Consider the following 23,353-nt stretch of genomic DNA (forward strand, 5'->3'; position numbering starts at 1 on the left):
TCTATTGAGTCTAGTGTAATCGAGATAGGTGTCAAGTTTTGGTCGCCTCCTGGGTCATACGATTCGCGGACGGAGTTGTTGGCGGTCTCAAAGATACCTCGGAAGTGATTCTATATCGTGTTTAATTCGATGCTCATGTTTACCTTGTTTAATGAGTTTAGAAGGCGGTTTGCCGCCTTCCTCTTTTGGTTGGCGTATTTCCATTGTGCCATGTCGTAATTGTGTTTATCGTGGGTTCTTTTGGTTTGGCGCTTTGTTGCGCGTTGCGGGTTTGATGATTCTCTGTACTGGCGATCCATGACATTGCGGTGACCTTGCTTGCACTTCCGGTAGAATACAACTGTTGGATTTTGGGGGCCTGGTAGTCGATCGTTGGCTTCGAAGAGGAAAGTGGAAAAATTGGCAACAAGTTTGTCAATTTCGCTAATAGAGCTTTTGTTCGGATTGAGTACTATGTAAGATTCAAATTGATTGGCGAAGAAGTCTGCTTCCTGAATAAAATTTTGAGATATGTCGGCTACCAACTTCACTGATTGTGGATTCATGGCTTGGATAATGCGGATGTTGGTCTTTACTGGATTGCTGCTACTTGAACCGGATGTCGCTGGAGTTGTATCGATTAGTCTTTGGGCTCTGATTGCTGCGCAAGGCACGGAAGCTTTGGCCAAGTGTCCATTTAAAGAGACAAAATCCTTTCCACACCCGGGACATTTGGGTTTCGGTTTTGATGGGATTAGGTTGTGCGGATCTACTAATGATAGTTGAGACAGGGTTTCGTTTTGAAAGGCCATTTTAGAAGGGGCGTGCCCCTTAGTGTGCGTGTGGCGGCTACCTAACCGCGATGACGCCCGATTACGGCACTACTTGTTCCCCGTCTCTTCTTTGCGTGGTATCGGTTCTTCCCCGTAAGCAGACAGCTGTTCCACGGAATTCCCGTTTCAACACGGATGGCTTTGGGCGGCTGTGTTGGGTATATGAAAAAAAACAAAGACGACTATAACTCACCCGTTAGTTGTCGGACCTCGAAAGCGGAGGTGCCTGTGGATTCGTCTTGATGAGCTGCGTGCGACCAGCTACCGCGCGGGAACGTACGACGTGCCGTTCGTCGGAAATCGGGCCTCCAGCTGTAGGGTGGATGGAACGGGATTTCCCGTAAACGGGGGGGCCTAGCTAGACGCGCGGTACGCCAAGCCATGGGAGGGGGGGGGATTAGGTTAATCAGGTTGACTCAAAACCGACACCGAACCGAACGCGCACATTTAGTACAAAACCGGGTGAACGCGTAACACGGTAGCACTTAGGACGGTAGATCGGTAAGATCGAGTTTCCTCAACGAGAAATTGACCAATTTACGCTTGGTTTTCACCGATCGCTAGAGGAAGAAATAGAGCGATATTTCACGAGAAAAAAAGCGAAAGCACCCGGGAGCGGCGCATAGACACGTTAAATAACTAAGGTTAGGTTAGCTATACATAGGCCATTGGGTGTGAGGTGGTATGGTAGGGGTTCATTTTGTGTATTGAGTTTGTAGGTTTATTAAGTGGGTAGGGTTGTAACACGTGTTTGTGTATGTGTGGCAAGGTTATGTTGCTAAAAATCCAGGGAGGTCATCCATCCGGGAGCTAGCAACTGCGGTCAGTACGTACGATCAGTGCGTTTTCAGAGATGCAGCATACGACTGCGTCTCAACAAGCCACGAAATATTTAATTATAATAGATTATAACAAATAGTTTTTTTTCACCTCAGAAAATTGAATGCAAATATTTAAAAAAATTAAATCACACTTCTTATCTAAATTATGTTGAATATTATATAAACATAAGATTAAACTTTAAATATAATTTAGATGTAAATTATAAATCGTGTAAAATTAATAATCATTTAAAATTAAATTATCTTGCTATTCGGTATAATAGACAGATATTATCAGATAATAATTATAAATACGTAGTTTAAGGTTAATATTTAATTATAATAGATTATAAATAACAGTTTTTTTTTTTTTTAATCGGATAATTGAAAAAAATTATTTAAAAATAAAATCACACTTGTTATCTAAAATTATGTTGAATATTATTTAAATAAAAGATTAAACTTTAAATATAGTTATCATGCATATTATAAATCGTGTAAAATTAAATCAACTTACATTGTTCTATAATCGACATAGGATATCCGATAATAATTAATAAAAGTATAATATATTTTATAATTATAAAATATTCACTAAATGTTATGATTAAAATGGAAAATCAGGTGATTTATTTGAAATGCTTGCAATTAATCTTCAAGTTTATCGGTAGAATATAAATTTCGAAACATATTAATTAGTGTAGAAAAATCATTAGTAATAAATTTGAAATAGAGTTCATAGATATAACATTTTCATACTTAGTCTACTATCAGGCCATGCATAGAATTAAACATTATAAATACGTTGTTTATGGTTAATATTTATTATAATAGATTATAACTAACAGTTTTTTTTTTTAAAAACCCGGAAAATGGAGTGCAGATATTTAAAAAATAAAATCACACTACTTATTGAAATTATGTTGAATATAATATAAACATAAGATTAAACTTTAAACATAATTTAGATGTAAATTATAAATCGTGTAAAATTAATAATTATTTAAAATTAAATCAACTTACTTTGTACTATAATAGACATAGAATACCCAATAATAAGTCTATAATATATTTTATAATTATAAAATATTCATCAAATGTTATGATTATCAACTTACGTCGCTCTATAATTGACAGAGAATACCATATAACAATTAATAAGTGTACAATATATTTATTAATTAAAAAATATTCATCAAATGTTATGATTAAAGTGGAAAATCAAGTGATTTATTTGAAAGTTTTGCAACGAATATTCAAGAATTTGGTAGAATATAAATTTCGAAACATAATAATTAGGGTAGAAAAATAGAGTTCTTAGTTATAACATATTCATCCTTATATGTCTACTATCAAGCCATGCATAGAATTAAACATTATAAACACGTAGATTAAGGTTAATATTTAATCACAATAGATTATATCTAACATTTTTTTTTTTTAAACTCGTAATATGGAATGCAGATATTTAAAAAATAAAAATCACACTTCTTATCTAAATTATTTTGAATATTATATAAACATAAGATTAAACTTTAAACATAATTTAGATCCAAATTATAAATCGTGTAAAATCAATTCAACTTACCTAGCTCTATAATAGACAGAGAATATCCGATAATAATTAATAAGTGTATAACATATTTTATAATTGTAAAATATTCATCAAATGTTATGATTAAAGTGGAAAATCAAGTGATTTATTTGAAAGTTTTGCAACGAATATTCAAGAATTTGGTAGAATATAAATTTCGAAACATAATAATTAGGGTAGAAAAATTATTTGAACTTAATTTTGAAATAGAGTTCTTAGTTATAACATATTCATACTTATATCGACTGGTATAAGGCAAAATGTATCACGTCAATATTGTTCGCCGAAAATAGTTCGCGCGACAGTTGCTCGCGCGTCTATGTTCGCCTGAAAATTGTTCGAATACGAAAATTGTACGTGCATGAATTATTCGTATGTTGACATAACCTTAAATAAAAATAAATAAATAAATAATAATAATAATATACTAATAATACATAAAAAATTAAATATAATGTTGAGTATTTTTCCACGTTTGTGGATGTCAATAACATTAAGTACATACTTTTTATATTTGTAGTTGGAAATTGTATGCAACACCAACTGTTACACGGTTATTATGATCTGCACATATTTTTTTTTAATTTTCACTTTTATTTTTATACATTTTTTTTGATGGTGGTTCTTGACCCGCGACATGCTGAATTTTTAAAGTATTAATACTTTCTTCTTTTTGGAGTTCATGTATAAATCTCCAAATTGATGGATGTTTGGATGAATTAAGTGTAAACAAAAAACAATTGTGCCATCCTTCAACTGAATTATTAGTTTGTGGAAGGTCTGCCGCTACTAAATTGTGGCGGTCCTGGACGGATCCCACAAAGGTGAGCGTGATGGTGGTTAAACAACAAAAAAAAAAAATTAAGCACACGTTGTATTGGTCACAGAGGTGCGATGCTTAGTTTTATTTTTTTTTACAAAAAAAAACTACTACGACAAACAAAAAAATGAATGCGCGATAACAAAAAAAAACACAATGTATTGTTTGGTGAGGTGTGTGCGACACGGCGAGGACGGTGGGTGCGTGTCACTCTTAGCGCGGTCGTAGAACTGACTTGCTACAAGCCGGTTCGCGGTACCGGCGGTCGACATCTCCAGGCGCGCTTATCGCGTGTCGGTGTCGACCGCCGTCGATTGGCGGTTGACAGAGAGAATAGACGGCGCGGATTTCCGCGCACAGGCCGTTTGAATTCAAACGGCTATTACGCGGGACCGCGTCATACTCCCCCCCCCCCCAAACCGCCAACGACGGCGGTGTGCCAGCCAGTATCGGTGGTGTGGTGGTGTGGGTGTTGGAGTGTGGTTGTGGTGGACACCTTGTCCGCGGGCACGTTTTCCGGCTGATTACCGCGGACGTGACCCGGCGGTGTCTGGCGAGTGATTGCCGATGTCAGCTGTGGGCACTTTTCCGGGGTTCCGGCACGTGTTTCCGGCTGGTGATAGCGGACGTGGCCCCGGCGTGTCTACTGCCGCCGAGGTGACGCCGGGAGACTATGGAACGTGTTATCGAACACGGTCTCCATGTCTCCCTCGTCACCAAGGTGCGTGTCCGGCCCGTCCAACAGTTCCGCCTCCTCTTCCGCTGATATTTCCATATCAACGGGTTGTGAGAAGGCGGTGGTCGGTTGCTCCGTGGTCCCGGCTGTTCCGGCAGGTATCACTACCTCCGGTACCGTGGTCACGGTGCGGGCCGGGTAGTTGGTTGGGGGGGCCGTGATTGGTGCCGGTTTTTCCAGGTGGAACTGCTGGGACTCTTGTTGCTTTTTCGCCCGATGGTCCCGCAGGCGCTGCTGGTTCCGGCGTTGACGGGCGTTCGTCGAGGCTGGTACGGGTGTTGACGTGGAGGTGACGGCTGTTGGCGTCTGCGTGGTTGGCGCGAGACGGCTGCCTACGTCGGCCGTTGGTTGTTTGGACAGCCGTGGTGCGGGTACCGGGTGCTGTAGCAGCGGCCTGATTGGTCGTGATGTTGTTCGCGTCGTTGCCGGTACTGCCGCCCGTCGGGGACTGCGTGACCTGTTTGGCCGTAGCACGGTTGTGGGGGCGCCGCTTGTTGCGCTCTTAAATACCTCGGTGCGGTCCTCGCACCCCCGTGTGTAGGCGGCCCACAACACCGGATCCCGCTGCAGCTGCGCCGTTGACATCCGCCGTACCCGTTACGCCGTGGTGGTGTTGGTCGCCTCCTCCATGCTGGCCGCCTTCAGTAGTTGCTGGCTACGTTCCAGCAACTCGGCCGCTTGTTGGATGGCGGTTGGCGGTGTGGTCGGCCGTTGTTGGTCCATGGTAGGGCTGTTGTTCCGACTAAAATTTGTTAGATTTAGTTATGGGTTTGTTGGTGGGTGGGGTGGTGTAGGGTGGGGTTATGCTGTGTTCGTCGCCCGTTTGAGACAGGACACGTGGATTTTGCGTGCGGGTTGTTGGTCCGTGAGGAACACGCCTTTGCCCACTCGTCTGTGTAACTTCACCGGTCCCCACCATTTCGGTGCGAAGCTGGCGTGAAATTTTTTGTGCGCGCTCGACAGGTGGTGTGCTTTGTAGTACACCATGTCACCTGTTCGGTATTTTGTGTCCGTCTGGCCCCCTGTTACAGGTGGTACGTCCAGTACGGCACTTTCCCGTTTCGCTCTGTCCCTATCTGTGTGCTCTATCTGGTTGTCCGCTGTCCGAGTCAGTGCCCAGTCCCCGGGTCGCTTGCCCTCTCTGCCGAGGACAAGTACCGACGGTGGGTATCCTGTCTGGTCGTTGCGTCTATTCCTGATAGAGAACAGTATGGGGGCTAACTTGGTGTCCCAGGTGTTGTGGTTCCCGTCGATGAGTAGCGCGCGTAGACCTTTTTTTATTTCCTGGTTGCGGCGCTCGACTGGGTTGGCCCTCGGATGGTATACCGGAGTTGTCCAGCCCTCGGCCCCCCATCGTTCGATTGCTTTGCACATGTCATTCGATACGAACTGTGGGCCGTTGTCGCTTAAACACACACGGGGATATCCGAAACGTGAAAAGAATTCTCTTTCAAGCGTTTCGGTTATTGTCTTTGTAGTGGCTGTACCGAGCGGGTATGCTTCGGTCCATCTACTAAACAAATCCGTGGCAACCAGTAAATATTGTTTTCCCCTACTCGTACGCGGGTAGGGGCCCATGAGATCTATGCTGATTACCTCCCAGGGGTGTCGCGGTGTTCTGGCGGCGATCTGGTCATCTGCGCGCGCGTTCAGTGGTTTTGTACACGCGCAAATGTGGCACGACTTGACATACAGTCGGACGTCGTTTTTTTGGCCGTTCCAAAAAAAAACGCTGTCTTACCGCCCTGTATGTTTCTTTCCAACCTGGGTGGTTTGCGAGGACGTGGTTGTGGTATATCCAAATCACCTTCTGTGCTTTGTCGTTTTGTTGCAATGGCCACAAGGTCTGAGACCACACATATATTGTTTAGAAAGTATTCACAGGATGTACGTGTTGTACATGTACAAATGTATCACGTAATGAACACAAGGAAAAGTTAGTTTCTAAAAGTATATCGAAAAGCCCACTGCGAATACTCAAGTGGGACCTTGTAGAAAGACAATGCATTCTGACTGTTGTCTTTCCTATATAAAGACGCTCGTAGGGCGATCTCGACACACTATTTCTGCGTGACGACTAGTTGACAGTATTCATGCTAGAGATATTTGTCTTAAGTTGTACATTACTCTGAGTGTTTAGAATAAACTTGTTAAAAATACTAATCTGTCAATAAATCTATAATAATATTTAAATTGACTACTGTGTTAAATTCATTTGATTCGACCCTTGTCAACCGAGCTCCATAACTGGTTCGCAACAGTTTGGTACGACTACGGGTGTGTGTTCACCCAGCTTTTTCCGCAGAAGGCCGTCGGTAAAAATGTATTGGCTATTCTTTCTCGTGGCGTTTCTGGTGCTGTGCGCCGGCTCGTCCGGTGTCCCGTTGTCCACTATGTCACGTGTTTTGGGGTCGTTGGCCTGCCAAGTTGCGAGCATAGTGTGTGTGATGATGTGGTCGTTGTTTGGTTTGTCCGGGTCCGTAGTGGCGAACAGATTGTCGGCCGGTGCGCTAGTAGTGGTGTTGTGTGGTGGTGTGGGTACCCCTACTAGTCGCTCCTCGAGGTGTTCCTCGTCTACCGGTGGCCCGGGTGCCGGGTTCCGTGATAGCATATCCGGCGCCTCGTTCTGTACGCCGGGTACATGCGTGGTGTGGTAGTCCAGGTTAACCAGTTGTAGTGCCCACCTGGTTAACTTGGAGTTTGTGTTCTTTGCTCGGTGGAGCCACGTTAGTGCTGCGTTGTCCGTGTAAAGATCAAAACGGCGAGCTTCCAAATATGGTCTGAATTTGTCGATTGCCCAAATTATCGCGAGACACTCGCGTTCAACCGCGGCGTACCGTTTCTGTGTGTCACTAAACTTCCTGCTTGCGTAGGCGATTATCCGTCTTTCGTCCGGTCTGTCACCCCGTTGGAAAAGGACGGCACCTGCTCCTATTTCGCTAGCATCCGTTTGTAGGCAGAACGGTTTTCCGTAATCCGGTGTCGACAGTTTTGGCGAGTCGTACAAGGCGCGTTTTATTGTATCGAATGCCGCCTGTTCGGTCTCGCTCCATGACCATTTGGTACCCTGTTTGAGCCGGTCTGTTAGTGGCGCTACGGTGTCCGCGTAGTTGTCGACAAATTAAATGTACCAGTTGCAGACGCCCAGGAACTTCCGTAGGTCACTAACTTTGGTTGGTGTTGGGAACCGCATGATGCCTTCTAGTTTTTCCGGTTGTTTGTCTATGCCGTCGGAGGTGACTAGGTGTCCGAGAAATGATATTTCGGTTGATCCGAAACTGCATTTTTCGGTGTTGCATGTTAACCCGTGTCTCTGTAGACGTTCCAGAACTTTGTCCAAGTGGCACTGGTGTTCGTCCGTAGTGTTTGAAAACACCACTATATCATCAAGATATACGCGGACGAACTCATCCAGGTACCCTCTCAGTACTTCGTTCATTAAACGTACAAAGGTCATGGGGCTGTTCTTAAGGCCAGAGGGAAGGACTCGGAATTGATACAGACCCCGACGCGTCCGGAATGCCGTGTAATTTCGAGCGTTTTGGTTAAGTGGTACTTGCCAGTATCCCGACTTAAGGTCCAAAATGCTAAATATTTTTGCGCCTCGCATTTGACGTATCAACGTATTGAGGTCCGGCATTGGGTAAGCGTCGGACTCAGTGACGTCATTGAGTCGTCTGTAGTCGATGCACAGTCGTGGCGATCCGTCTTTCTTTTTTGCTTAGACGACGGGTGCGGCCCATGGTGATGTGCTTTGCTCCACAAGTCCCTGTTGTTCCATATCCTGTACCATGGTGTCGATTGTGGCCTGTTTTGCCTGCGGTTAGGGATATGGTTTGAGCGCTGTCGGTGTTTGGTTCTTCAGGAGTATGTCGTGTTCGATTAATCTGGTGCGACCCACGTTGCCGCTGAAAACGTCCGGGTAGTTGTGAATTACTTCGGTTATTTTCGCGCGCGTGTGTATGTCACCATGTATTACCAAATTATCGATGTCTGGTGTAGGGTGGTGGTGGCTTTTCCGACACTTCCAGCATGCCGTTTTCTCCTATGTGTACCAAGGTGGATCGTGCTCGTTGTGTAGTCCCAGGTGACTTCGTTGTGTACGAGGAAGTCGTGTCCTAGGAGCATGTCGCAGTATAGTTTGTCCAGAATGGCTGCAGTGAAAGTGACCGTTAGGTCTCCGATCCTGGCTACGAATGTGGCGGTACCACTTGTCATTGTGGTGTGTCCGTCCGCCATTCGTACGTGTGTGGATTGTCCGTGGTGTGGTGTGCCAAATGTGTGTGCAATGTTCGGGCTTACATATGACTTTTGTGCTTGTGAATCGAGTAACGCTGTTACGATGCCTGACCTAAATTCGAGCCGCGGGGGTCGGAATTTTGTCGGGGCATGTTCGTTTTTCGTTCCTCGTCGTTGGTTGTGTACTGTAGCGGGGCAACTGGTTCTGAACCGCGTTTCCGGTGCTATGGTGAGCGGTTTGCACCGCCATTATCAGAGCGTCCGTTTCGGTTGCCTCTGTGCTACTTGTATGTTCCAACGGTGCACGCGTGAATTTCATAGTAGTGGTCTGTGTGTTTGTGTGTGGTGATGACGACCTACTACTTAATGAAATTTTGTGTGTGTGGGCGGGTGATATATCTGATGACGCCGAGCTTGTTGATGCGCGTTTGACAGTTATATCCCCGTCCGTAATGCCGAGTGTTGCTGGTGGTGGCGTTGTTGCGTGTGTGTGTGTGTGTGTGAGACGGCGGCGCGGACAAATGTCCGCCGACTCAGTTGCCGTTTCCCGACGCCGGTGTGGCGGTGTGTACCCGGGGCAGTCACTGTTCCAGTGAGGCCCTCCGCAGTATTTGCACGGGTTGGGCGGTAGTGGCTTTCCAGCTGTACCGTCCCGTGCTCGCTGCTGGTTTGTCCGCCGTGTTGCACGGGCTTGTCCGATTTTTTTATATTCCGGTTTCGGTTGCGGTCGAGATAGTGGTGGTGGTGGTGTCTCTTCCGGTGTGTAATCCAGGATGCCAGCGATCCGGCGGAGGTCGGCGAATGTCGCTGGTCTTTGCAGCCGTATGTGCGTGCGGTATTCGTCTCGCGTTAATCCAGTTATCGTACTGACTAGCTGTGGTTCAGGTAGCCCGGTGTTGATGCGGCGCGCGAGTTGATTTTTTTTAATCACGAATTCCGTCAGTGACTGCGTCGACGTTTGTCTAACCGATACTATCTCGGCCCGCAGTCGAGATTGTATGTCCGCGTTGTTGAACTTTTCTAAAAATTCGGCGCGGAACTCATTCCAGGTGAGGTCTAGTAACCTGATGGTGTCCCACCATGTCCTGGCTGTGCCCTTTAACTGCGGTTCAATAATGTTTGTCCAGCCCGACCTATCTATACGTGACTGGTATAGTATCGATTCCGCCTTATGTATGAACCGCACCGGGTCCTCGGGTGTGGTTCCGTGGAACTCTGGCAGTGAAAATCTCGCTGTACGTACGTCGTCGTACGGTATCAGTATAGACTGCTGCGGTTCATATGTGTGGGTTGGTGTTGGAGCATTGTGATGACACGCCGTGTTTTCAAATTGTACTGACCGGTCGGGTGCGTGTTCGGGTCGTTGATAATCCGTGGCACGTGATTCGCGTGTCGCGGTGTAACTTGATCCGTGGTCCGTGGTGGTCGACGTGTTTGTGTGTGTGTGTGCCCGCGCGAGTGTTATCGGTCGCCGATGTTTCCGGCGTGCTCCGGTGTTGTCCAGATAACATCGTGCTGTGGAGTCGGGACGGTGATGGTACCTCCGGTTGTTGTTCCGGTGTTTGTTGAGACATGCCCATCTCCAGACGTCGCATCGTCTCTGCTATGCGACGCTGGTCGTCACCAAAACGCATCATGCAGCTCTCGAGCATGGCCAGTCGCGACTCCAAACTGTCTGCACGCGTCGGTGTCGTTGTCGGTTGCTGCGCCTCCTGCAGTATGCCGCGGGCCCGCCTTATCAGGTCCGTGACTTGTTGATTGTTTTGTGTGGGCGGCGGGTTGGTGATGTTCTGCGGCTGGTGGTTGTCCGTGTGGTCGTCCGCTGTGTTCTCGGTTTGTCCGGCGTGGTGCGTCTGACTCGTGTCCGAGTCACTTGCGGCCGACCTCATGGTCTCCATCGGCTGAAACCGGATGGAGTTAGCCTGCAGATCCATGTCCGCGAAATGCTGGGTCACCCGGATTTCGAGGGCGTCTTTCGCGCCCCCTTCCGGTAGCCCGCGCTGTTTACATTCGTAGCGGAGCTCCGCAACGGTCAATTCGTTTATGTATTTTCCCGACATCTCGTCCGGCTGTGTTTCCGGTGTTGTTGATGGGGAAAATAGTAAACACACTATACAGCGATTGTTGTTGTTGTTGTGCTGTTGACCACTTATCGGTGCTATTTCCGTCCGAATGTAGGTCAGTGGGTCTGTTGTCGTTGTGCGCGCCGGGGTGATTACACTAACCGGTTTTCGCAGCGTATGTCGCGGTTGCGCGTGTGTGCGCTGTCCGGTCGACTATCGCGACTACGAATGCGGCGGCAGTTATTTGTATCTCCGTCCCGGGTGATCGCGGATGACGTTGCGGGTGGTGGTGCTTGGCGGTGGTTGTGTGACTTTGTCGCGCTCTAGCGTTCCTACCTATCCTACTCCGTGTGTTTGCGGTGTCGCGCGCGCTGAGATCGGTGCGTCCGTAAGTTGGGCGGCATGGTCGGTCGGTCGTTACGTGCTTTGTGGTTATGTTACGTAACGCCGAGTTTTTCCGTTACCGCCTGCAAACCACGTTTGCGTCGTATGGGATCGGGGATTTTTCCGCGAGTTGCACAACAGGGAAATGTAATGGGGGTAGTATGGGGTAAGTTAAGATAAACAGTGTTTACTTACCGGTGATTCCTGTACGGGGAGTCAATTTTGTGGCGGTCCTGGACGGATCCCACAAAGGTGAGCGTGATGGTGGTTAAACAACAACAAAAAAAAAATTAAGCACACGTTGTATTGGTCGCAGAGGTGCGATGCTTAGTTTTATTTTTTTTTACAAAAAAAAACTACTACGACAAACAAAAAAATGAATGCGCGATAACAAAAAAAAACAATGTATTGTTTGGTGAGGTGTGTGCGACACGGCGAGGACGGTGGGTGCGTGTCACTCTTAGCGCGGTCGTAGAACTGACTTGCTACAAGCCGGTTCGCGGTACCGGCGGTCGACATCTCCAGGCGCGCTTATCGCGTGTCGGTGTCGACCGCCGTCGATTGGCGGTTGACAGAGAGAATAGACGGCGCGGATTTCCGCGCACAGGCCGTTTGAATTCAAACGGCTATTACGCGGGACCGCGTCAAAATCATAACAATTCCATACACTAATTGGGATGATCGGATAGTCTTTTGCCTCTACGATGCAAACGGCCAATCCAGGTGCCCTCAAAGTAGTCTATAATTGACATTAAAAGTTCTTCATTTTCAGAAAAGCATTCAGAGTCTAAAAGTTTTTCATAGTCTTTTATAACTTTGTGTTGTGGCACAAAAGTAAGAGCAGGTAACATACGAATATGTAAGGCAAATTCAGAATCTTGTATGTAATTTTTTTGTAACCCTGCTTCTTGTAAGTGGCGCCAAATACATTGTGATAGGTGTAAAAAACATCCATTTATTGAGGTATTTGGAAATTCAGATTTAATAGCATTCATCGCTGCTTTTTCAAAATCCATCATAATAGACTTGGAATTTAAATTTTTGTTTAATGATTTAAGAGCTTTAAACATTTGTATACATGTATCTTCTTTTTTGTCGAGTAGAAGAGCGTAAGCAGAAGGGACAACATTTGAATAATGTACAGCGTGAATTGTATATAACTGTTTAAACGGAATAGGTGAACAAGTAAAAGTGCCATCGCAAAACCAATAAAGGCAATAATTATTCATTAACTCCAAACTATTTTTCGTCGAAAACAATAATATTCTTTTTGTATCCGATTTGTTATTAAAAAGTAGAAAATCGTCGCCATTTGTCGTCTTTGTAAATTCTTCAGGAATATCAAAACCAAAGTTTAAAGGGTTTACAGGAGCATTTAGTTTAGTTCGAAGAGCACGTTGTATTGTTCTTTTCAAACTAGCTACGCTGGGTAATTGACCTGCAACCGATAACGGAACCTAAGAAAAATATAAACGTTAACGTATTGCTTTAAATTTCAAATAAATGATAAGTTTTTTTATTGTAAACCAAACTTATGGAAAATTTTGTATTAAATTTTCATTGTTATAAATATTTATAAAAAAAAAAAAACTAAACAAAAACAAATACAAATACAAAATTAAATAAAATGCAAAAAATGTACCTTTCTTTGAAATAGTTCTAACATGACATGTATATTATTCCTATTTCCTTTAAAAATTCAGTCTAAAATTCAAATTCTTTACGCATGTTTCGAGCACTTTTTTATAATTTTAATTTAAAATTCAAAATATTTAGATAATTCAATTTACCTGACTTGCTATGTTTCCAATGACTCCATGACTTGTAGCAGCAGAGGTTTGTGCATCGTGTTTCATGTTATACATTAATTCCTCTGTCTCCACTTGAGCATTATCTGGTACATGATTATGTTCATAACTTTTGACAACTTCGTCATTTTCCACATGAACACGACCACCACACTTATATTTTTTATACAATGAACATTTCCAAAAAGTCTTTTTTTTCCGTTTGTTTTGTTTTTCGTGGTAGAACATGTAACTTTTATGTACGATTATAATCTGTACCACGATCACTTTTTACGTATTTTAAAACCATAGTAATTAAATACTTATTGCGGTAAAATAAAATTGGATGGTCAAAATTACTGGTTGTACTGTTGTTTGATTTTTGTGACAGGTATGTGTTAGTATTAGTATTGTTATTAGTAGATACCTACTATTCCAGAACACATTGAGATTTTTGTGCTCATTATATAATGTTCGATAACGAGATACGTTATCGATATGGTTTTAAACTTCACACATTTCACACTAAATCAAATAGTATGTTATTTATACCAAGGGTTTGGACACTTAAATTTTATAACATGGTAATCATACTTATCACACAAAAAGGTAGCGGCCATATTCTTATTTATGAATCAGTCTGTCCTCAAAATGGAAAAAAAAAATATCTACAATTATATTGTGTAATTATATAATGAAACTTAATCACAAAATGATACGGTTCAACTGGTTCAAGTTAAACTTAAAATTTTTAAGTCTAACTTTTTGAAATTCTGGCTTATTTTTAATTAAATAGTACCTAGGTATATTATTCAATTCAATTATAATACAATTTAATTCAAATTTAATATATTATATCTATTTCCAATTGTTGTCTATTTATGCTGATTAAAAACTTTAGTTTTTTAGAATAACACTTCCATAAGTATCATTAGTTAAATTAGGACAATAATAATATGTAATTAGGTATAACAAATAGAAAAAAATAGTGATTCAACAAATATTTATTTTAATGTACAAGGTAATGTTACAAATGTTTTATAATTGCGAGTTTTCTATTTCTACGATTTATTTCAGTCAGGAGTTCTCTATTTAAAAACTTTAAGGGTGAAAAAATTCTAAATCTTACATATACTTTGATTAAGAATGCATGATCAAAATATAGACAAGGATAAATAAATGGTACATTGAAAAATGCATTTTTCATTTTAATGCCTACATTTTTGTCTACAGCTAAGATAGGAAATTGTTCAATAAATATATTTTCTAGTTCAAAAATAAAATCGTGGAAGTCATTGTGTGGTACATTAAGATGTCCAAAGATGGTCTTATTTTTGTCTTCATATGATTTAAAGTGGCAGAAAATAAATGATTTGTCTAAGTCCTTTTGACTGTGAACATATTTGATACATTCATCACACGTATGATTTTTTAAACATTTCATATACAAATATAATTTAATGCATTACTTTCAGGTATGTTAAGGTATCTGTAATGAACATCTTCAATTTTAAAATAAGGCATGAAATTGATTGGATTTGCTGTCTGCTTTGGAAGTATTACCGGTGTGTTGCAATTGCAAATTTCCATTCTCTTCTACATTTAAATGACTTAAAATGCTATCCAAATCTTTTAAGCAATTTGCATTAGGTGAGTGTTTAAAATAATTTAAGCAGAATAGTTTTTTGAAGGCACAGTAAAACTGAACAGGTGTCGGATTTAAATTATTCCCATTTTGAAGTCGAAACATACCAAAAAGATTTTCGAGACGATCTGAACTTAAACGTGATGTATACAGAACAAAATTACAATCATTTGTGGGATTCATGTTACTCCACAATAATAATAGTTCATTTATTGATATCAACCAGTCATTAATGAAGTTCATTCGGTTAGGTTCATTGCTGCATGAAGTTTTCCTCGTTTTTTATGTCAGCTAACTTTTGACTCAAAGTGGTAATAGTTTTTTGTGCTTCAATCCTTGCCTTCTTTTCAAGTCTGTACTTTGATTTCAATGATTTTTTTCTAGGTGTGTCATCAGACCACGATTTCAAGGTTTGAACAACTACTGGCGATGCTAAACAAATAATAAAATGTGTACAACCAAGTAATAAATGCTTATAAAAAGGTATTCAAAATGTATGCATTTGAATTTTAAATAGCACATAGTTAATATTATTATTATACATTATAAACCTAAACATGAATTGAATTTAAAATCAATATATTAACTATACATAAATTTAAATAGGGTTTTCAATTGCATAAGGCTTAAGCACAAAAGATTTCAAAAACAAAAGTGTGCGGGATATTCGTTTTCCACCCACTACATACAAATTTATCTGATACAATTCAAAACAGTCTAAAATTAAATGTTAACTAATTCATTTTATTGTTCGATTGGCTTCCTAATAAGTCAACTGTGAAATTGATGAACAGCAATGAATTATTATTTGTATATTTAAATTTGTAACGCCGAATGAATAATAAGCATTATAATTTATAGCATTGTATGATAATACAGTGAATTAGCATTTTTCATATTTTTTTTTGTAATAGGAAATTTAATAATAACAGTATTTAATAATATTAATAATTGTATTTTAAAAAAAGAAAGTATTTAAATACATGCATACAAATAACTTAGAACATAATATAAGTAATTATACAATATAAAATGTTGAATTTTATTCCTTAAATCATAATATATTTTCAATTTTCTATGCCTTTGTCGCACAAGTGTTCATTTATCAGCGTTCATTGGACATAATATAGCACTCTTGGTGGTGATAACTGTCCGTTGTAAAATTTTCAAGCAAGCGTTAAGCACAGAATAGATGAAATGAAAAATGAAACAACCTCATTCCTGGAGCTTAATTAAACATCAAAGTCCCAACGCCAAAGTTGAGAACACATGAAAGTTTTGTTTTTGCACTCCTGAAAAGTTGTAAAAATACCGCTTGGCCCCTTTTTTCTTATATACCAGTCGATATGTAAAGTATCAAGCCGTGCATAGAATTAAACGTTATAAAAACGTAGTTTAAGGTTAATATTTAATTTTTTTTTTTAATTGATATAAAGCCCGGTGACTAAGGTCATTAGCTATACATAGGTCATTGGGTGTGAGGTGGTAAGGTAGGGATTTATTTTGTGTATTGAGTTTATAGGTTTTTTAAGTGGGTAGGGTTGTAACACGTGTTTGTGTATGTGTGACAAGGATATGTTTCTAAAATTACCGATAGATCACCCATCCGGGAGCTTGCAACTTCGGCCAGTACGTACACTCAGTACGTTTCCACAGATTGAGCGTACGACCGTGCCTCACCAAGCCACGAAATATTTAATTATAATAGATTATAACAATAGACATATAAAACAACTAGATAGGCGACTGTGAATTACATTCCCATAAGAACGTTGAAGTCGGGCCGCCATATGCCAACAGGGCAATGTTTACATAAAAACTCAATAGATAAGATACCTATTGCTATGTACTGACGTCCCGCTGAGACATCTAAACACGCATATAGACGTAGATATATATAAGTGACTCTGGGGCGTATGATTTCGCCAACCAATTCTATTGTGTAGGACCTCAATAGCTATATCGAAGGCCAAACTCCTAGCCTTTCCAAAATATCACCATAGTTGGAATTATATATACAAAATATTAAATATAAAATCGTAGTATTGACAGGCGTATCTAGAGATATGATTAATGTCGTCGGGTTAATGAAATTACGTATCGCGAATAACCAGGACGTGGACCGACCGGTCGCATGGGCGTGGGAAGCTGCGATATTAGAATAATACACGCGTACGCTTTTGCACGACTCGACCATGGACACATCATACGTATCTTATCGATAGGAGAGAAAACGCAGGGAGTAGGACTATCTGGACTATATAGGAGAGCCCCGATTAGACCCAATTCAGACGTGAGCCACCAGAGTCAGAGCAAGCACCTTCACGCCAGACACCAGTCCAATTTAATTATTCGGACTTAGAATATTTTACAATTAAATCAGTTGTGCAGTAAAAAGTGTTTTATTTACATAGTAATCAAATAAATATCTAATAAATTAATCACAAATTAAGTTGTTATACTTATTACACTCAATCCATCTACCTCAACACCAGTCGTTTGTCCTCCTGTATGCTGGGACGCTACACTAAATTGATAAGTGATAATAAATAATAATTCAAATATTGAAAAAACGAATTTCTTTTCATATTCTATAGTCAAAATCTCAACTACAAATTAAATTACATAAAGTAGTAATAAGTACATAATATACTACAGTACAAATATTTATATTAATTTTGTTATCATTAATAAATATTCTTATCAACCATGCGATTTTGTAAACATTGCCCTGTTGGCATATGGCGGCTGACTTCAATATTATCCTGTAGTCGGCTATCTAGTTGTTTTATATGTCTATGATTACCTATAACTAACAGTTTTTTTTTTTTTTTTAAACATCGGGAAATTGAATGCAGATAATTAAAAAATAAAATCACACTTCTTATATAAATTATGTTGAATATTATGTAAACATAAGGTTAAATTTAAATATATTTAAGATGCATATTATAAATCGTGTAAAATTAAATAATTATATAAATTTAAATCAACTTACGTTGCTCTATAATTGACAGAGAATACCCGATAACAATTAATAAGTGTACAATATATTAATTAAAAAATATTCATAAAATGTTATGATTAAAGTGGAAAATCAAGTGATTTATTTGAAAGTTTTGCAACGAATATTCAAGAATTTGGTAGAATATAAATTTCGAAACATAATAATTAGGGTAGAAAAATAGAGTTCTTAGTTATAACATATTCATACTTATATGTCTACTATTTGGCCATGCATAGAGATAGAATTAAACATTACAAATACGTAGTTAAAGGTTAATATTGAATTATAATTGATTATAACTAACAGCTTTTTGGTTTTAGAAAATCAGAAAATTGAATGCAAAAACCCTAAACAGTTAACCTAGTCGGCCAACCTATCTTTGAAAATAATTATACTTTTTGTTTTATGGTGTCAATAAATGAACCATTACTAAAATTATTATTTTTCCATAAGTACTCAATAATTTTCAGGCTTTTATATTTTTTTTACAATTTTAATTTTTTTTTTGTCAATAAATGAATGTGTTAGGATTGGTTAAAAATTTTCAATTTTCATAATACAAGATCCGAAATAAATCGATTTTTTGCCATCTATTTAATAATATGATTATTGATTATCTTTATTTTTTAATTTTGAACGTATTGAGAAATGTATTGATTTTACATGTTACATTAGCTCTGCCATCTCGTTTTGGAGTAGAAATAATGCTTTGATTTTTGACATCATTAACTCTTTGAAAAGGGAAATTGATCTAGTTGGTAAGTATTTGGGTGGTCGAAAGTAAAAAAAGTAGTTTTCAAAAGCTTCTGTAAAAATGCTAAAAAAGTAACGATAAAACGTGAATTTTCATGCATAATCAGTTTTCGACTTATTGATTTTTTTATTTTACTGTAACTCAAATACGAACCATTGTAAATACTTGCAATTTTCACCAAATGTTTATATCTGCGTTATCTATTTACGATTGAAATTTCAATTTATAGACAGTTGAAATTTTTGATTTATATTAGTTTTTTTTTACAAATGCCAACAAAAATAAAACTGGCTACCCAAAAACTCTTTACTATTTTATTAAGTAGATATTATATATAATTTATTATAAGATATGAATAATAATATAAGTCAGTAACGACATTAACTATTAATATTACAATATAAAGTATAGTCTAGAAATTAGTAAACTCCAATAATATTTTTAAATTATAATTATAACTAAAATTGTTTTTCTGTTTGTACAATTTTTAAATAACTCTTGAAGCAGAATTAATTACTTTGTATTAAACGTTCAATCCTTAGTTATACATTTTAAACGTTTCATACATCTTTAATAAATAAAAAATTTATAAATCTTCAATTAAATAAATTTTATCAAAATTTGAACTTTAAATGGTTATAAAAAAAAACGTTCATAATATGTATTTTAATATTTTCCAACTACTATTATGTAAACTTATGGGGAACCTTGTATTATAAAATTGTAACTTATTATTTTTAATATTTTTAAGTGTCATTGTAACAATACATATATTAGGATCTTTGTACTACATTTTGAAGCTTTTTTAGTTTAAGTTAGCTTTTTAAGTTTTTTTACCCTTTTTTTATTTATAAAAAAAAAAGAACCAAAAAGATCGAAATTAGAACTTAATTTTTTCTGTTTTCCTTGTACTTTTGAAAACTACTAGGAATTAAATTTGACCTCCTCAATGCACCAAAAAATATAAACTTTTCAATTGGGAAAGCTACTGAAGTTTAAAATCGAAGTATTATTTCGATAACTTGTTGTGTACACAGACACACAAAAAAAAAACACATCATTGTAAAATCAACACATTCATCTTTCCACTCGGCTCCATGTCCCCGGCACTCCCACCTCAAAGTTTTTAAATTCGAATTGGCCCATTCTTTTGTGCTTAGTTTGTGCTTGTTTGTGATCTTCATACCGACGTTTGTGCTTTCGTCGTTACCAATATATCGAACTTTCCAAGTGGGGGTGCCGGGAAAATGCTCAGCACCCCCACTTCAAAGTTTTTAAATTCAAATTGGTCAATTCTTTTGTGCTTGTTTGTGCTCTTCATACCGACGTTTGTGGTTTCGTCGTTACCGAGATATCGAACTTTCCAAGTTGACTCTGTATTTATTTTTGCATATTTAAATGCTACGTAACATGACAATTTTGTCTGTTCATAGAAATGTTCATTTACAACATTTGTCCATTTGTGTGGTTTTAATATTTCATAAGATCGATTGAAATTTTTCCCATCAGAACGTTTATACTTGACTGGTTCATAAAAATTTTATCGACACTTAAAAATTTTCAGAAAATGCCAATCTAAATACCTGGTAAAATTTTTCAAATATCTATGACTTATAATTTTTGAATAATAACAAATGTTTAAAATTGTTTGAGGATAAATCGTTATCGTTAACGCTATTCCGTAAAAATGTAAAATTCAAACGCACTTAAAATTTTTCCTATAATGATGCTTCGAGTTTTCTCTATAGCTACTTGAAGGAAAACTTATGGAAAACTTAGTTTTGTATTTTTAATCCTTAGTTATAAACGCAAAAAATTTTATGATTTTTCAACTTAAAAATTACTTGCAAATTTTCGCGTTTTCGACAGATTTCGTAAAATTTTGAACTGTAAACGCTTATTAAAAAAAATTGTGACTTACGATTTTTAATTTTTTTTAGCTACAATAAGGACAATTCATAAGGAACGTGTATTAAATTTTCAAGTTTTTTTGGTAGTCCAACATTCTTTTACAGACACTTCAAAAAAAAATTCTCAAAAAAATAGAAAATTTCAGTGGTCTATAAATAACTCAAAAAAAGTCAAACATTTTTGAAAGTTAAACTGTATATAGATAACACTAACATAAACATTTGGTGAAAATTTCAAGTATTTACAGTGATTAGTTTTTGAATTACAACCATATAAAAAATCGATTTGGTCGAAAACTGATTTTGCGTAAAAATTCCTGTTTTTCTGTCTTTTTTTTTTTGTTTTTCTCGATTTTTTTGAAAACTGTTGGAAAATGTTTACTTTTGACCTCTATAATGCACCAAGGATCTTCAATTTTACATCGGAAACCACCCTCAATGTTTGAAATCGAAGCATTATTTCGACTAGTTATACTAGACACACACAAAAAAAAAACACACATCATTGTAAAATCAATACATTCATCACTTCGTTCAGAATCTAAAATAAAAATAATATTATATACTATATTATGTTTAACTACAGTAGATTCTTAATATGTCGAACGTCGCTATCTCAAATTTTTCGTTATCTCGAACTACTTTAAATTCCCCTTGAAACTACTGTTACACTTAATAGTGTTTTGCTCTCGATAACTCGATATAAAATTAATCGTTTTTCGTTATCTCGAGTTCACAAATAATATTTTTATTACGGTTAAAACAGGAATTGTGCAGTACATTGCATACATTGTGCAGTATAGCGATTGTGATTTAGCACGTTGGTTGTCACGTTTGTAGTCTTTCGTAGTTCGTTTATTCGTTTGTAGTGAAATGGAAAAGAAGCGTAAATTAAATGTTCTTTCAATTTCGGATAAAGTTCGTTTAATACAGTTAGTTGAAAAAGGTGACCGTAAAAAATGTGAAATCGCCAATGAATTCAATATTCCACCAAATACATTGTCGTCAATCATTAAACAGAAAGAGAAAATAATGAAGTTCAATTGTGGAAATATGAAAAAAATGAGGATGACTCCTTATTTGAACATTGATGAATGTTTGCTAAAATGGTTTACTCAGTGTCGAGATAAAAACATACCATTAAATGGAACAATTTTACTTGAAAAAGCAAACGAATATGCACAAAAATTAGGACACACTAATTTTAAAGCTAGTAGTGGATGGCTTACAAATTGGAAAAAAAGACACGATGTAGTTTTTCGAACTATTTGTGGAGAAAAAGCTTCAGTAGACACACATTGTTGTTCAAATTGGATTAAAAATCTTCCTGATGTCTTAGCAGATTATTCTTCTAATGATATTTTTAATGTCGATGAAACGGGCTTATTTTTCAAATGCAGAATAATTTATTCAGTCATTTTTATGTATTTTAGGCATTCGTATTATTTATTATTCTTATACAACATACATTTCTATTATTTTTTATTTTTTAATAAAACTCGATATCTCGAAGTTTTCGATATCTCGAACTTTTTTCTGTTCCCCTTGAGATTCGACATAACGAGAATCTACTGTATATACTATAACAAAGACAGATATTATATTAATTCAATTCTATTATTAAACATTTTATTTAAATATTGAAAATATGGATTATATTTTACATTATTGGAAAATCCAAATTCAAATCAACACTAATAATAATAAAGTTATTTATATAAATGTAGATAAATGTAAAACATTTCAAATCTATAAGATGTCAATGTTAGGTCTGTATATCTACGTGGAGATAATAATAAAATATGGGGAAATATTACAAGACAAAACCATAAATGTATATTATTAGGTATTGAAATATTTAAGTTATAATAGTTAATAATTAAAAAAAGTCAAAATATCAATTAGGTATACCTATATATAAATTGTAATATTGTTTTTTTTTTTTTTTTTAATATTAATTTTAAATACTTTATGGGACAAATGTGTTAATTTTGTATTTGTGATTTGTATCTGTAGTACCATTAAAAATCTATCATATAATGCATGCGGCCTTTCATGTACCACCATGGAGTCTTTCGCGTACCACACTTTGAGAACCGCTGATATAATGTATAATTTAATTTATTTTACATAAATTATATCATAATTTTAAAAGATTTATTTCTACAAAGTATGAGCATAAATGCATATTTCTAAGGTTTTAGTGCATATAATAAATCCGAGTCTAGTTATAACTATCAAAAATGGTTTTTAATTTAAGTGAACAACGATGGGTATACAAATATATTTTTTCCTAATAGGTATCTTTGAAAACTACCAACACATGTAGGTATTTGCAATATTAACAGTAATATTTTATTGCCTCTATCATTTTTATTCCAAATATACTTAATTTTAATTTCACTAATAATAATATATTCTGTTTTGAATTTACTTATCTCTATTAATATAGTTATTAATCATTAATCATTACTATATAATGTATAATGATCAAATAATCTTAGAATACCTAATAAATAGAGCAAGGACTATTATAAAGTAAAAAATCATCAAATATGCAATTAAATATATCACTGCGGGCCGGGAGTTAGTCCGAGCGATTCTGCGAGACCCCCGGCCTCTTACAAGCACAAACCTATTCACCCACAAATACCCACCACTCTGAAATTTTTTTCATCTGCTAACTTAACCCCCAAAAATCTACCCCCACTTGGAAAGTTCGATATCTCGGTAACGGCAAAAGCACAAACGTCGGTATGAAGAGCACAAAAAAGCACAAAC

The 23,353-nt window shown here is 37.7% G+C and overlaps 2 pseudogenes; both read right to left on the reverse strand.

The window, feature by feature from the left end:
* Positions 1 to 852: 852 nt before the first annotated feature.
* On the reverse strand, positions 853 to 12,539 carry LOC149059122 (uncharacterized; annotated as a pseudogene).
* Positions 4,691 to 5,506, reverse strand: LOC149059123 (uncharacterized; annotated as a pseudogene).
* Positions 12,540 to 23,353: the final 10,814 nt, after the last annotated feature.

This window comes from Diuraphis noxia, unplaced genomic scaffold (assembly GCF_037042655.1).
Source record: "Diuraphis noxia isolate RWA-SAM2 unplaced genomic scaffold, SU_Dnox_SAM2 contig0001, whole genome shotgun sequence".
Taxonomy (NCBI): Eukaryota; Metazoa; Arthropoda; class Insecta; order Hemiptera; family Aphididae; genus Diuraphis; species Diuraphis noxia.